The 14809-nt window shown below is 39.3% G+C and overlaps 2 long non-coding RNA genes across 4 annotated transcripts in view; one reads left to right on the forward strand and one right to left on the reverse strand.

The window, feature by feature from the left end:
* Window positions 1-14809, forward strand: part of LOC121070568 — a 240625-nt gene that overhangs the window by 81585 nt on the left and 144231 nt on the right. The gene's annotated exons all lie outside the window — the stretch shown is intronic.
* LOC121070575 lies at window positions 982-4469 on the reverse strand. The gene is made up of 2 exons (XR_005820146.1): window positions 3700-4469; window positions 982-1198 (listed from the first exon to the last, which is right to left on the reverse strand). It is a non-coding gene; the product is annotated as an uncharacterized LOC121070575 (long non-coding RNA).

The following is a 14809-nucleotide window of genomic DNA, read 5'->3' on the forward strand; positions in this document are numbered from 1 at the left end:
TAAAGAACTAATGAAGACTGACAGCCACTTTAAGACATTTCTACTGAAGGTTTTATTTTTTTTCTTTAAATTTTTCACAGATGACTTCTGTTAACTTTATCTGACATTAGCTGGATATTTTAGAAATGATTCCTTCTGTGAAAAAGAAAAAACACAGAACACACACACAAAAAATGTATAGTTCTAAGCCCTTATGTGTATTAAGAAAAACTTTGAAGAATGTGACATGGCTGTAACTGATACAGTAATGTTTTCCTGAGTTAGTCATCTGATGTGGTTCCTGGTACTCGTGCCAATGGATATTCTTTCATGTATTTAGCTTTGACCTAATATTCCAATAACTTTATTAACATTCTTAGCCGTTTTAAACAGCATTCCCAAATATGGTTATCTGGCAAATTTACATAGCAATATTAAAAAATCAGAATTCAGATGATTTCTCAAATTTTGTGTTTCTGTACCTTGTAAGGTAATTTTTTAATGATAGCCAGCCGTTCTGAGAATCAGGGTTCATTCTGTAAGCAGAGTTTTAATTAAAACTTCCAAGTGCCTCCCACAGCCATGTATCTTAGGAAATATTTGGGATTTAAACATTCGGAAATTTGATATGGATTTTTTTTTTCAAATGAAGGAATCCATTCATTTGGGATTAATTTTCAAATGTTCAAGTCGTATTTCCTTTCATTACAGTGGGCCAGTAACAACCTGTAATGGTGGCTTTATTTACAGATGTACAAAGCTAATATCATGGTGCCATCATAGCATGGGTAACAATAAAGCACATGAGTATTTAGGACTTTTTGGAAAGTTATTTTCTGAATAGACTGGATGTCCTGACAGTGCTATAGCTGATGAGGGCATAGGGTTCTGAGAGGGTTTTAGCTGGATTGTTTTCATATCTGCTATCAGCTGTTAAATAAAGCCACTTCAGTCCATCATGTAGATATTAAGCAGTAATGTGGGATTTTTTGTCTCTATTACTTGTTCTTTTCTTCAGCTTTATTAAAGATGTTAAAATGTAGGCATACTGAAGACAGAGCAAAATGTGATGAAAATGTTTCTGTAAAGAATTCTCTGAAGGAGAAGATTTGAAATGTCAGTATGTGGCTCCATTTGCTGCATAAAATTTAAAGTATTTCCAAAGCCCAGCAGGCTGTCCATCATGTTTGCATCCTTTTGCTTCCTCGTTGATTGTTATCTGCAGAGGCACAAAGGCAGATTAAAAGTAATTTCAAAGCTTCATATGCTTTTTCATGCTTTGGGGAGCTAATCGGGGACTTTTCCACTGTTTGTGCTAGCATGTCAGTGGCCGGCTGGTCCCAAAAGGCCAGAGGCTGGGTGCTGAGGGCAGGGAGCTGGCTGGGCAGTGAGGGAGCAGCCCAGGCCCAGAGGTGGTAGCCATGTTTGGCCCAGAGCCTGGGTCATCAGGGAAATGTGTGGGGATGAGGCAGGTCCAAAGCCAACCCAGGGTGTCAAGAGGCAGGTCAGGGTCAGGATCAGGGCTGGAGATCTGTGGCAGATCCAGGCAGATCTGTGGTGATGATGTGGGCCTGAAGTCAGGCTGCACCTTGAGTACTGAGTTCAGTTTTGGGCCCCTCACTACAGGAAAGACATTGAGGGCCTGGAGCATGTCAGTGCTCATGCAGATCAGTGGGGCTGAGCAGGGCTGTGTTGTGGGGAGCTGGAGCCCAGCCCCCCTGCAGCCTCACTGGGGCAAGGAGTGACGGCCCTGGGTCTGACGTGGGGGCCTGGGCCTTTGACAGGGATAGGCAGGTCTATCAGTGCTCTCAGGGCCATGACTTCTCATGCCTTAGCAGGATGTATTAGGAAGAGGAAGGAGAAGTCTAGAGAATCAGAAAGCTCTTAATGTGTCTGTAAAAGCAAGAAAGAAAAGCTGGTTGTGGGCTGTAAACAACCAGGTGTTTCTGGCTCACCAAGCTTGGAAAAGCAGCATAGTTCAAGGAAATAATTGGGTATTTTTCAAGGCCCTTTCCTTTCCCAGGGCCCTTTCAGGCACACTGATGTCTTTGACACCCAGGTTTGCTGTCAGGTTTTCTTAGTGCTCAGTTTTTAATAACAGATAAGTGAGTAGAGCCTAAAAAGTCTGAGGCTCTTCTGTTTGGAGAGGAGATAGCTGAGAGGATCCGCTGAACCTGTTTTACAGAATTATGAAAATAGTGAGCACGTGGCAGTGTTAGTCACTGTTACACAGGGATCAGAAGACACTCAAAGGAACCAGAAGGGGACTGGTTTAAAATAGATAAAAGGAAAAAAAATACTTCTTTACACCATAGGTAGTAAAGGTAGTAGGCTGCTGGACACTGCTGCCACAGGAAGTTGTGGATACTGAGGATTTTCTGGTTCAACAGGGATTAGGTGAATCTGTGGATGACTGGTCCATAAACAGGATACAAAAAGGAGTGCCAGAGGGTTCATCCCTCTACCCACTCTGAATGTCAGGAGAATGCTAGGGAAATTAATCTCACAAAATGGCAGGGTCACATCCTTTCCCTGCATACTCTCTTTACTCCACTGTTGAACACAGACTTCTGGGCTTCACCCATAAGCCCACTTTTTATGGGCTTATGTTTTTGACTCCTCGTATTAACACTTTTCCACTTTTTTGCTGGGACAAGGCATTGAGCTGCAGAAATGTCTTTGTCTCTCACTCACAAGCTAAATAAGGAGGACGGTGAAGCAGGGAATATTTCTGCCACCTTTACCTGAAGCCATGACAGACCTTTTCTTCCTAATATGCATCACTTCCGTACGTGTTCTGGCTTTGTATAGTGTGAGTTTTAATCTTTTCAGTCTCTTAACCATTCATCTGTTGGACGTAGGATTAGGCAGCAGCAGTCATGTACAGGCTAAGCATTACTGAGGTAGTGGCAGAACTATATCCAATCTTTGTTCTTTTCATTATAACTTGTGGGAAATTAATAAGTACATCTTACAGTTATTTTACAGTAAATCCACTTAAAATGGAATGAATGTAACACCAGTGCTATTATTTTCTTAAATAAGGGTGAGTTATTTGAAAGTGTCACAAATAAGAATAATAATTCCACCCAATCATTTTATATGGAGTGCAGACAATGCAGCACCCTTAATGCAGAAAAAAAAAAAAAAAAAGGAAGAAAGGGAAAGGGAAAAGGGAAAGGAAAAGAGAGAAAAGAAAAGAGAAAAGAAAAGAAAAGAGAAAAGAAAAAAAGGAAAAAAAGGAAAGGAAAGGAAAAGAAAAAAGAAAAGAAAAGGAAAGGAAAGGCAAGGAAAGAAAAGGAAAGGAAAGAAAAGGAAAGGAAAGGAAAGGAAAGGAAAGGAAAGGAAAATAGAGAAGAAAAGAAAAGAAAAGAAAAGAAAAGAAAAGAAAAGAAAAGAAAAGAAAAGAAAAGAAAAGAAAAGAAAAGAAAAGAAAAGAAAAGAAAAAAGAAAAGAAAAAAGAAAAGAAGAAAAGAAGAAAAGAAGAAAAGAGAAGACAAGAAGCGAAGAGAGAAGAAAAGAACTCTATTTAACATGGACATAGTTTTAATCTTATTTAAAATCATTTGACTACCTTGCCTGTTTATTGATTAGACAGATGAAAATTTGATGTTTTTGTTTTCTTAACTTACTCACTTAGATGGATAAGTGAATAAGTGAACAAGTAATGTGGCTGCTTGCTCCCTAGATCTGTGTTCAATAATACCAAAATCGGCTTACTTTTGGCTGAAGGAAAATATTTGCACAACAAATGAATGGGCAGCCACTGTGTCCAATACCAGGAGTCGGCCATCTGGATTTAGCATCAGGTGCCTGAAGAAAGAACAGAAAAGCCCTTTGTCCTACATAAATCTCCAGAGAAAGTTTTGATCCAGATCCTCAATCGGATGCTGCTCTGGATACCACTGGAAGTGTACCTTCACTTGTTTATTAGTGTTGTGTGCTTCTGGATTTGCAATGATTCTGCCATTCTGTTCCTATGGCTGGGGTGTTTGTTTTCCCTTCATTTGTCAAATCAGTAATACCAGAGGAAATGTTAACCTTTGGTGACCTACAGATATCTTTGTATTTTCACTTTCAAACTGTACAGCAACTCAGGGAACAAAGAACCCTCTTTTCAGTCCCATTACTTTGCCAGAATATTTCTATGTTTTTGGAGAGGTACCAGCAAGATATTCAAGGAGCAGTCAGATGAGACAAGCTTTCACTTAACACAGATCTTACTGATTCATTCAGGAGGGAGGATTTCTTTTGTGTCAGGTAGAAGTGCTACTTTCAGACCAAAAGATCTCAGTTTAAATAGCAGCCACAGCTACTGTCCAGGGCGTGTACACTAGGAGATCAAACACCGGATGGGGAGAGTCCACTAAATCAATAAGTCTGCTGTAGTGTCTGGCCATCATTCGACATACACTGCTGGCCCACATGGTATGACAAAGTTCAAGCATTATAACAGAGATTTCTTACTGGGACCACAATGCAATATTTTTCTTTCCTAATAATATATTGCCAGAAATATCTGAGTTGTTATTTTTATCCTTTTTTTTTTAAGCCTCAAAAATTATGCTAAAACCATATGACTTCCAGAGATGTGCCTCAAAGTCTAATTGCTATCTTTTTCCAAGTACAGTTTAGTGAAATTACCAGTGTAACTAAGGAATGCATATAGTGCCCATTCCAATGCTGCAAGGATACAGTGTAATTCCTCAATAGGGTGTGAATACATTTTATTTTAATATTAATTTAATTGCCTGGAATGTTCATTGATGACATTCTTGCTACTGCAGCCACAAGATGATCTTGACATTGAATGGATTTTGCATTGATTTCATGTGCAATCAGCCACAAAATGCAAGAGATAATTGCTATGCTTCCTTGTGGTAAAATCAAATCTTTTCTTAGAATAATTGTAACTATAAAGTTAGTCATTTGAATGCTCACAAGTAGCCTGAAAACTGTTTGTCTGGAGTGGGTATATAGCTATACAAGAAGATATGTTATTTTTCAAGGACAGGTGAAATCGCTTGCTTTTATGTATGTACGGTAACTGTTTTCATGTTGTATAGTACTAACGACTCTTCTGGCACAATGCCTATGCATATGCCTCCCTTAAACAGGCACGTCAGCCCCAAACATCTCTTTCCTGAATTTGTCAGGTTGCTGAACAATTCATTTTCTTCCTTTAGATGGCTAGCTGCATTTTCAGTGTTTATAAGCATAATTCAGTGCTGGCACAATTGAGTTTTCCATTACTACTCAGTAGTATAGTAAAAAGCATGTAGCTTGTGCAACAACAATGCTCTGTAAATGAATCATAAAATGGAAACTATGTTCCATCTTTAGAAACGCATCATGTACTGCCATTGAAGCAAGGTAAAATGGTTTTCATCCCAGCTTTGTACTGTAAATTTATTTTATCTCAGTTGACTGAGATTTCTTTATCATTCTGTTGCCATCTATGAGTAATTGACTTTTGCAGTTGAATAACAGAATTACACTAATGTATTAATCCAACTCTGTACAAGTAACATATTGTTTGACCTCATTCCAGTGTTCTGTTTCCAAGAGTGCCCAATAGCAGGTAATCAGTGAGAGGTTAAAAATTAAGAAGGTTCTGTAGTAGATTGCTTCACATGACAATTTCTCAGAAAGATCAAACATGCCAGATGTTAAGCAAATACCCATTGAACTATTTTCCTTTTGAGAACACTTAAAAGATTAGACTGCAGAAATGTTTTACATTTCCTGTAATATCATTTGCAATGTATAAAGTAATGCTAGAAACTCAATCTGAGATGAACACCCAGAAGCAAAACTTTATTGCAGTGTGTTTTCAGGTCAATGAAGGATGAAAGGATAAGGAAGACATGCTGCTAGAAATACTGTTCAATACGGGGCAGGTCCCATCTTGTAGCCTGCTTCCCTCAACCTGACTTGGAAGCAGTTAAGGCAAGTGGAATAACAGAAGATTGCTTGTGTTTGTTTCTTGAAGTTATTGCTGTGTGATGTGCTACTCTGAGACAAAGACATACTGTCCTTAGTGACCTTTTCCTTTCTGTAGAACACATACATTTTGTGGAGGGAAGGGCTCTCTGCCATGAACTTTGAGCTGTGAAAAATACATAGCAACACAACACACGACCTGTTAATTTTGAAAATGACTGTCTATGATAAGTAAATAGAATTTCCTGCTCTAAATGCATTTTCTTGCTGTGTATTCATGATAGTTAACAGCCACTGCAGGTGCAGTGATGCTCTGTAATTACTGATGCCTAACTATGTGGATTTTGCCAGGTGTGTATTTCCCTGCACTCTGGCACCATGTGCCTCATTTGGAGGCTGACTGTATGGTTACTTGAACTACCATTCAAAGCCATAGGCAAAGAAACACACACTTAGCTGGTCAGAATGCAAGGAATTTCTTCATTTTGACATGGTTATTTTAGAAAAATTGTAGCATGAATTGTAACACTTATTTCCCATTTGTTTCTGGCTCTGATTCACTTGTGTGCTCAGAATGATTAAAATACTTGCTCTGGGAAGATGCTAACATGCCCTCCTCCTCCCAAATCCCCCAAATCCAAAATATACATAAATAACCTGAAAAAATGCTTCAAAGCCACAGAAAAGGTAATTTCAGGCTGCTGAAAATTGAATAGTTTAAAAATATTACCAAAAAAATCCACAGTGTTTCAAAATACTTAGGAAATATTTGGTCATGAGAATGCAGAGGGTGTCTTTTATTCCTCATGTCCCCTCTTACTTGAGCACAGACAAGGTGGAGAAGGAAGATACAAGTTTTAAAAGCAGAAGAGAGTTACCCTGGGAAAGGGATAAATAAAGGAGCTTAAGAGACACCTTGCAAGCAAAGGCTGGTGATGTTTTAGCAGGATAGTGATGACTGGGTACCAGCTGGCCAAAAGGTCTGGACCTATGAATTGTTGAATGAAACATAGGAGTGGACTGACGTGGCTCCTGGAACCTTGAATTGACTGGGCAAGGCACTGGGTTAAGGCAGACAAAGAGGACAAAACAAATGAAGAACTGAGTTACAGGGGAAGAAATACCATCGATGAAATAGACAAGCCAGGCATATATTGGTTATAAGTCTCCATTTTTAAATCTAATGGTAGGCTGTTCTTCTCTCCTGAGAAATTAGTATATGTTTATATCATCCTATGCTGAGAAAAGCCTAAAAAATGCATGGAATTTAGGGGAATATCCTAATCATATTATTATTTCAGAGACCAGGAGCACTACCACTACCCTGAAGAAGTGGTGTCTGTGCAGAGCGGGACAAGTTAAGCAGTGGAATAGAGTTCTGGGCTTTGAATCCCCTTCTCAGTGAGTTGTCTCATCCGGAAAGGAAAGACAGACCCTCTCTCCAGTTTTTTCTAACAAATTATTTCCATTCTGCATGCTTGGTGGTGTGACATCTGCTCCTAGCTGCCTTAGGACCCCTACTGTACAGGGAATGGAGGGAAAATGTGGACCTAGGATAGATTTTCTCTCTTAAAACTGTGTGCCTAGCTTATAGGCATTTCAGTGTCAGAAGTAGTATCTGCATCTCACCTGAGCCTTGCTGCTTGGATATAAGCATTGCCTGGCAATCCTATGACAGAGGTAGTGATAGAATCCAGATCTCCTGGGGAATGTGTAACTCTCTTAGTCATCATAGTCATCAAAATGTTTTTTGCTACCCTCAACACTTCTGGCTCTACCCCTGTGCATCTTCTTACTTGTTAAAAAATGTCCCATAGGGCTTTTCATATGAGACACCTTTGCCTGTGACACTTTGAATCCCTTCCCGCCATGAAAAGGAAACAGGACTGTTCTACAGCTAAAAGATGTGGGTGAAAAAATGGTGTAATCTTGGAAGTAAAATCTTAATGCATGGGACCAGATTAAAATTGAACTGGCAGATTTTTCACTTTTTACTATTTTGTTTGGTTGTTTGTTTTAGAATTTCATAATATAGATTATGTTATTTTAGCCTATTTTACATGTCTTACATATAAAGCTCGTTAATACTTACATTGATTTTAAACTGGACTAACCTGCTACAATCTCCTCCTCCCCATTCACTCGGAGAATCTATGGCAAACAAGTACAAAGTGCTCTGGGGAAATTTCTTCCAAAATAAATTCCATTTGGATATAAGTAATTATATAATAAAAAGACCAGACAAAATTAACTCACGCAGACCATAGCCCTGATATTTTTTCTCAGGTCTTCAAAAAGCCATCAGTGTAGCATTTTCATTTTATTAATTCATTTGAAAAGAAGTGACGATGCCACAAAAGACAGGATGCGATGGGATTTTTAGGCATATTTTTCCTGATATTACATGTAAATTTTAATGTCGGTGAGATTTTAGCAGAAGCAGTTAGTAACTAGTAACTCTAGCTTGGCCAGACTGCTTGTATCACAATTTTATGATGGCATCTTGTGTTTCACCTGCACAGAAGTGGATAATTGACCTTGCTAACCATATATCTAAAAAAAAATATATATACCTAAAACAAAGACCTCCTTGCTTGTACTGACAGAGTGATATCTGTACTTGTGTACTTTTAAAGAGACATTTATTCTGTCGAGAAACATACACACTAAAGAGGAATAACCCAGCCAGCAGCTGTCAGATTCACATACCATTTGCAACCTTTTCTAAATCATACTCTTCCTAGGGAGCCCACCACACTTGCCACAGTTTCCTTGGAATGAGACCATGTGTGCTTTAAATTGATATGAGCTTATTTGAGAAAGTCAGTCATAGCTGTCACCAGGGAACCCAAAATAGTTTCTTCAGACAGAAAGCCTGTTCCTTTCAAGAGTTTTTGCTAAGCAGATGTGGCGCCAACCACAGTCTGAATTTACGTCTCACCTTCAAAGGTCAGGAATGTTTCAAAACAGTTTTGCCGTAGACTCTTCTCTAGTTATATCTCATGGTACCATTCAAAAGAATATCAATCTCTGTTGGTATTTTAATGGTATTCATCAGAGGAAAGAGGGACCTTAGGAGCCCCTGTGATAACGGTGGAAGAGCTTATTTCTAATACTGGTATTTGTTATTATACGTATGATGGCCTATTGGCTTTTATTCCTACATGTGGGAGCAAAATGTGTAGGAAGAAAAAAAGCTGTGTGTTCTTAAACAAAGAGTGTCAGCTGTTGTGACGGAGGTCTTTGGGGTATCATACTTTCTTATTGTAACACAACCATGCATAAAACAATATGATTTTGCATTTTTGGTGTCCTTACATGGATGGTTATGATGATCACTTTCTATTTCATAGGTCAGTCTTGTGTAAGAGCTATAGGAGAAGCATTATCTCTAGATGCAATTTTCTTTGTCAAGGAAGATTATGGGCAAGAGGCAATAGAAAGCACTAGTTGGTTGGTTGGTTTTCTTCTTCTTAGATTGTGTTCTATGCACTTGTGTTGGGCAAAAAGGCTGCAATTTGGAGAGAAGCTGTGAGAGGCTGACACAAACCTTACTATAGAGTTCATGGTGGATCTAAAACTTGTTATGTCCATTGACAAATAAAATTGTGCCTGTTGCTAGAATGAACACAAGAAATGTCAGAAACAACCTTGATTATATAAAAATTGTCGGTCACATGAATTTCCTTCAGCACTTTGCTGTAAACTACCATAACCCTAATTCAAAAAAGCAATCCTCCTCCAGTAAATCTTGTCTGGTGTTAATCATGAAAAATAGCAAAATGCAAAGTACAAAAAGATATTGATTGTAGTTACTAATGCATTGTTCAGATCTATATGCAAACAAGTAGATGCTCACAGAAAATTGGCTCATGGTGAACATTGCAGTTTTAATTTTTTCATCTTTGTTTTTTGATGGCATCCTTTAATGTTATTTTTATTCTTGTGAAAAATATTTTTATTGCTTACTCAGAATTGTTTTCACTACAATATATTTTTTCCATTTAAAAATGCTAGAGCATACATTCTGCTCATGATGTAGTTTGTAGTGCAGCTTGGAAAATAGAGGAAGGATATTGAACTGTTCTCACACATTTCCCTTTCCCATTTTCCTACAACATACTGGAAACCTGTGTCACAATCCATCCCTTTAGCTGACATTCAGGGAAATCTTCATCAAAATGTTCTGGTAAGGAAAGCTGAAATATGTCAGTGAAATAAATGAAGCAGAAGTAAGGCAAAAACCTGATACCTAGAGAGAAAAGAAGTGAAAGTAAGAGACTTGTTCTTTTTGAGACCACAAGACCTCTTGATGCTAGAATTGTACCTATAGTAGAGATTTGTAAATATTCTGATTGCTTTCATTATTCGAGTTTAAGTACACTACATACCAGACAGTGAGCACCTGTGTTTCATAGTGCAGACTCCATGAACATCTCAAATGCATCTTCTGTTTAGAAGGGTTCTGAATGCACGTTGTATTCTTAAGAGTTCAATCAAAGATCTTGCCTGTAAATCAAGAACAAAACCAACAAAGAAAACATAACTCATCTTCAGCAGATGTATGATATTGCCACAATAAATGTGGAAAAAGTCATTAAAATGGTTATGGAGTCAAATAAAGGCTCAGGATTAATGGACTTTGCACTGGCTGTACATACAGTTTCAGCTACATCGACACCTACATCAAATGTGGTAATTGGGCTTCAAAGTGTATTTGATTACAAAATATGTGAAAAACCTGTAAATGTCTATGTACTTCTACCAGTCTTTTAGTGTGCATTTTCAACCTTTTTGCTTGGAAGGGTGAAGTTTGTGCTTATTCTGACTGAAATATGGATGAATTATCTTAATTCTTAAAGTCAGGTTTCAATTCAATTCTGAATCCACAATTACACATCTAGAGGTTATATATATATATTTGGAAACACTTGTTCAAATAGACTTCTCTTTTTTTTTTCTCTCTCTCCCTCTATCCCCCCGCTCCCCCCGCCCCCCAAATACTTATAACATTGTGCAAAATGATCAGGGTCAGGATGTGCACAAAAATGGCACAGTCTGGAATTACTGATGAATATTCATACAGTGTTGTTCTAGTGTGACCCATTTTACACTCCTGGTGATACACCAGAGACAGGAAACATCTGATGTGAAGATTGTGCCTTAATTTTCTTGAAGAAACATACAGTCAACAGAAGAGCAGCTGATTACAGCCACAAAACCTCAGACCTCTCTTGCAACAACTTGCTTGTCCATGGAGAAGTGAGTATTCCACTGCTTGCCCACAGATATCACATCCTAGCCACTACTCACACTCCTACTGGAGCACTGAACTTTAGTTACCAGCCTTCATCACATCTTTTTTTTTTGTATTCATTACTGTGCAGGACTTTTAATTCTCATGGGTCATTGGGATATTTCCTGCTGCATTTCACTCCCAAATTAAAGTTATTTTATTTAATTGTGGATAAGGGCAGAAAATGTGATACAAGGAAACAAGGCAATATAAGAGGAACACAGTTGCCTAAATGAAAGTGTACAGTGTCATTTAGGATGCCTTCCACAGTCCAACAGAACTGTACAGGTCTGGTAGGGCTGACATAGGACTTAGAGAGACTCTGGTACCCACCCGGAACAGCAGTGGAAAGTGCACAGTGTTTGAAGTGGCACTGCTCAGGTAACCAAGCCTCACACTCTCAGTCCTATCGATGTGCACTCCTTCATTCTGGAACCTTAAAACTTGACAAGTTTTAATAGGTTTCTCACTGAGAAGAACTGAGGAATTTGGAGGACAGCAGAAACACGGCATTGCAGGTCAGAACAGGACAATCTTCAAAGCAAAATGGAAGAAAAAAGCATCCCACAACCTGTTCAAGATGGAATAAAATCACCTCTTAACAACAGCACAGTTAAGTGCAGTTGTCTTGGCTGGCTAGAAGTAACCCTATGAATTAGATAAGGGGACATTTACACTGTAAAAGCCTCTATTCAGTGCAAAAGAATGCAATAGTGAGTTTCTGTCTGAGGCCAAAAAGCTAATGTGTAAAGCTTTTTGAATACGAAGAGTCCTGTGTTACAAATGTGATCTGCAAAATGCAGCTTACAAGTGTCTTAAATTCTTGAGGTATCCAAAAGATCATTCTACACAGCAGCAGTGCTACAGCATCAATAAGAGCCTGTCCTGAACTGGAAAACCATCGGGATGACTCAGCACTCATGTCATTGTATACTAGATGTGCTGTCTCCTGAAGAAGAGAAAACCTTTTCAGGTAAATCCACAGGGGCTTGTCTCAAATAACCTTTTTTTTTTTTTTTTTTTTCCTTACCTCTCTGTTATATTTGTCAGAAACCTGACCTCGGTCTGTTACTGAAGGAACAAAAAGTCTTGCACAATTGAGCAGAAGCTTCACTTTAGGCATGGCTACCACATAAACCCCTGCTAAAGGTAGTCACATACCTGTAACAGTCCAAATAAATTGTTGCAAAATGAAAGGGCTGCAAGTATCTAGCAACGCCAATGCTTTGCCTCTACAGGAATTTGTCACTGAGTGGACTGTTTAGGGATTCGCTAAGCAATGGTTTGAAGTGTGCTGGGCATACTTCACTATCCTCTCATTCCTGGAAGGGAACGCTGCCACTCTGCCTATGCCTGCCCAGAGTCCTGGGCAGCATCTTTGGCTCAGTTTTCAGTCAAACCACCATTTCCAATCTGTGTCTAAATATTACAATTGTTTCCACACAGCATCTCTAAGGCTTTGACTTTTTCAACATCCAAGTTCTCCTCATTTTATGTCTGGAGGACAAAAGGACCCTTTTCTTTGCCCTTTGTAAGCCATCTTTTTCTCATTAATCCTCTTCTGAATGCTGCTAAATAGAGAAATTCCCTAATCTGCTGTTGTGGCTGTATCATACTTCTTTTTGAATTTCACCAGCCATTAATTACCTTGCCCCTTTTACTGTCTCTTATTCTGTATTGAAAGCAAGGGGTCAGCTCCTTCCACCAGCCATCCCAGATGTTAGTTTGTACTGTCATCTATCATTTGAAACAAGCAAGCTTTGTATTTTCTTCCATTTTGCTTTGGAGATTGTCCTGTTCTGACCTGCAATGTTGAGATGTTTTTACTGGATAGAGAACAATGAGAACAGAGAGAAAGTGCTAAGAGAAGAGTATTTCTGTAGGCTAGTGGTTGGGCCACTTTTTCTGAGAGAAAGCCCTGGGCTCTGGTTCCTGTTCACTGGCCTGCTGATGCAGATGGATATTGAATATCAGGTGCAGATGAAGTCTCGGGCACTGAGACTAGGACACTGAACTCCCATCCTAGTCAGTGGCTGGCGTGGACTGTGAATTATTCATTCTTGGCTGCCTAGAAGCACAAGTTCATTAGTGTTTGAGGAAAATCCTCCCATTCCCCAGCCCAGCCTAAAGTCTGCTGATGAGTACACTACCTAGGCAGCGTAGGCTTGGATGCCCTTGGGCAAAGATTCCAGTGTTTGCCACCTGGGTTGCTGCAAGTCAGTGAATAGTATTTGGGACAAAGTGGAATCAGTGCAAAATGTCTCCGACAAGAATGGTGCAGCAATCCGCTGCTTTCTGACACCCCTATCTTCTCCTCTGCCCATGATTCCCTAGCTTTCCCCTTTTGCAGGTTGGAATCTTTCATGACAATCGTTGTGAGAGTATATTGCCTAAACCTCACCTTCAAAAAAGACATGGTGTTATGATTGATCAGATTTCTAAGTATGCTGTACATATGACGGTCAGTAGTGGGATAAGGACGGTGGATGTCTTGGGGTGAGGCGATCAGTGTGGCAGACCTCACAAATTCCTCATGAGCTGGGAGGAAAGGCAAGTGGGAGGCCAACACTGCAAGGAGCCCCAGAACTCTTCTAGGAGAGCAGTAAATCAGCACAGAGGCTCACTCGGGGACTTAAGAGGTGAGATGGCACGAACCTTTACTGAATACTGATGGGCCAGATCTAGGCACGGAAAACAACACATCTGGAGGGAAGCCAACAACATTCAGCTGAGTCAAATGTCCTTCATCCTTCCTCAAACATGGGGCTATTTTCTTCTTGGGGTGATGAATTTAATGGCATCCCTTCTACCTCACCTTTTTACAGCCAGAGTAGCTACACCCTGATAATTGCAACTTATATAGTTCAGTAGTTGCAGACCTTTTCCTGGGACTTGTAGAGATGGAAATACAGCACTCTTGGTTGAAACAATTTATCTCCAGAAAAGGGAGGAAATTCAGAATTTAGAGACATGCTAAAGTTGCTGTGGCATAAGAAGTTAGTGTATAAAAAAAATTGGGCCTATAGCTATTGGTATCTGTCTCTGCAAATGCTCACAGCCAATTCCTCACATGAGATCCTGCATAAGAAGCTTAAGATCTGACACATAATATTACAGCCAAGGCTGGCTAAATTTCTATATGAGGATAATTGTTCTGCCTTACCTCACAGATGGCAACTTGATAATCTACAGTCTAGGCCCTGACCCAGGACCTCTTAAAGCACTCTGCAAAACCTACCTTTTTGATAAATCTCTAGGCTTTGAATGACTGTGTGTTCATAACAACTTGTGACCGGCTTGTCTCATAAGTTAAGGAGCATTTTTCTTCTGAACATAAACATGAATGTAAAGTAATTCAATGAACTTCATTGAAATCCTTCTGGATTTACTTTGGTATAGTTGACAGCAGAATTTGGCTCTATATGTGTTGGCATGTGCTCTATGGGACATTGTGAGAAAAAACAACAAAGTTATCCTTCTTAGACCATGTTTCAGCTTGCCGGCGGATCTGAGCTTTAAACAGTACACTCTAGCCTAATGCCAGCAATTTAACTTACCTTCAGATCTCACCATTGTAAACTGCCAAAGCTT

This window comes from Cygnus olor, chromosome 5, assembly GCF_009769625.2.
Source record: "Cygnus olor isolate bCygOlo1 chromosome 5, bCygOlo1.pri.v2, whole genome shotgun sequence".
NCBI classification, from domain to species: Eukaryota; Metazoa; Chordata; class Aves; order Anseriformes; family Anatidae; genus Cygnus; species Cygnus olor.